This window comes from Bison bison, unplaced genomic scaffold (assembly GCF_000754665.1).
Source record: "Bison bison bison isolate TAMUID 2011002044 unplaced genomic scaffold, Bison_UMD1.0 scf7180017864360, whole genome shotgun sequence".
Taxonomy (NCBI): Eukaryota; Metazoa; Chordata; class Mammalia; order Artiodactyla; family Bovidae; genus Bison; species Bison bison.
In genome coordinates, this window is record NW_011494932.1 from 182,787 (window position 1) to 185,168 (window position 2,382).

The window sequence follows — 2,382 nt, forward strand, 5'->3', positions numbered from 1 at the left end:
GTGTGGGAGGTGTACCTGGAGTACCAGCAGGTGTCTGATAGCGACCCTGCTCGCTATGTGTTCCTGTGGGGTCCCCGGGCCTATGCGGAGACCCGCAAGTTTAAAGTCCTGGTATATCTGGACAGAGTCGGTTGAAGGGGTCCCAGCTCCTTCCAGCCCCTCTGCAGAGGCTGCGAGGGAGGAGAAAGGGGGACTCTGAGCCAGAGGTGCAGCTACGCTCCTTCCGGTCCCACGTCCAACACCTTGTCATGGGGGTCAGGAAGGGAGGCTAATCCTTCCCTCTGTGATTGAAGAGGGAGCGGTCAACCTTCTCAGCAGTGACAGCCCAGGCCCATTGGGGGAACCCAGTGTGTGGCATCTTCATGTTCCTGTTCTCTACAGTGACATGGACACTTATCTCTGTTTTCTTTAGGAATATTTCAAATGTTATTCATTTCAATAGAAGACAATGTGTTCCAGTTTCTAACTATGTCAGTGACGTTGATCACAGTGTGTGTGTACTTTGCCAGTTGAAGTTTTCTTGTTTTATAAAAGAGATTGGGAATGCTTTCATTCTATTTTGTGGTCCTGCACAAGATAACATGGAATTAGAATTAGAATGATTTTGGAAATGTGAATTTCTCTAGCAGTGATATAGTTTGTGGAAGAATTAGAAAATAAAAAGTGATAGTAGTGAATTCTTGCTTCTTATACTTGTTGTGTGTCATTTTGTACAGCTAAGGGATCTTGGTTTACTTGGATTCGCCTGGGTTATCTAAGGAAGTAGCAATTAATCTGAGTCAAGCAGCTGACTCCTCACCAGCTCATTTATTCCAAAGACCTTTATGGAGCCTCTGCTCCATGAAAGGCCCTGTGTTAGCAGTGGGGACACTGGGAGAAGCAGGACAGCCCCACACCTGGAACGATGGTCTAGGAGCCACAGTCACATGAGGTGTGTTATGGGAGTGAGGGGAAATTCTGAAATGGGACATTGCTGTGAAGTGTCCTTTTGGATCTTGGATAAACCCCAGAGATATCTCTTTCTGGGGCATGATGGAAGGGGTCCTGGCTCTTGTTGCATTGCTGCTGACCACAGGGATGGAGTGGGTGTTTTCTACCCCGTATCTGGTAGGCATCCTGCAGAACTCAGGTCACACTCCCTTGAAGTGATGCCCAGAAATCGGTGTTAAGTCGTTTTTAATTATCTTGATTGTAGTTGGGCATTAAAATCAAAGACTCGACCTTTGTTGGTAGTGCAATGATGAAAAGTAAGGGTTGGGATGGAAGACCACCTGGGACACAGGCAAAGAATGGTTCTTGCTTCTATTTCCTGGAGCAACTTGGGTCCTGCTGGAACACTCCGCCACACCCAAATTTCACAGGTGCTGTAACTGGAAATGGGGCTTCCCGGGTAGCTCATATGATGAAGAATCTGCTTCCATAGTGGGAGACCTGAGTTCAATCCCTGGTCAGGAAGATCCCCCTGGAGAAAGACATAGCAACCAACTCCAGTATTCTTGCCTGGAGAATTCCATGGACAGAGGAGCCTGGCAAGCTACAGTCAATTGAGTGACAGAGTCAGACATGATTGAGCATCTAACCCTATGGTATAAGTTGAAAAGTTTCTTAGTTTGATATATAAAACATCCTGTTGGCTACTGAGGAATTCCACATCCTCAGTTCAGTTCAGTCACTCAGTCATGTCCGACTGTTTGCGACCCCATGAACTGCAGCACGCCAGGCCTCCCTGTCCATAACCAACTCCTGAAGTCCACCCAAGCCCATGTCCATGGTGTTGGGGATGCCATCCAAACATCTCATCCTCTGCAGTCCCCTTCTCTGCCTGCCCTCAATCTTTCTCAGCATCAGGGTCTTTTCAAATGAGTCAGCTCTTTGCATCAGGTGGCCAAAGTATTGGAGTTTCAGCTTCAACATAAGTCCCTCCAATGAACACCCAGGACTGATCTCCTTTAGGATGGGCCGGTTGGATTTCCTTGCACTTCAAGGGACTCTCAAGAGTCTTCTCCAACACCACAGTTCAAAAGCATCAATTCTTTGGCACTCAGCTTTCTTTATAGTCCAACTCTCACATCCATACATGACTACTGGAAAAACCATAGCCTTGACTAGACAGACCTTTGATGACAAAGTAATGTCTCTGCTTTTTAATATGCTGTCTAGGTTGGTCATAACCTTCCTTCCAAGGAGTAATCATGTTTTAATTTCATGGCTGCAATCACCATCTGCAGTGATTTTGGAGCCCAGAAAAGTAAAGTTAGCCATTGTTTCCACTGTTTCCCCATCTATTTCCCATGAAGTGATGAGACCGGATGCCATGATCCTTTGTTTCTGAATGTTGAGCTTTAAGCCTAACTTTTTCACTTCTCCTTTTTCACTTTCATC

General features: G+C 46.3%; 1 pseudogene; it reads left to right on the top strand.

Annotated features, from left to right (window-relative positions):
• Positions 1-291, top strand: part of LOC104999659 — a 52,288-nt pseudogene extending 51,997 nt beyond the window's left edge.
• Positions 292-2,382: the final 2,091 nt, after the last annotated feature.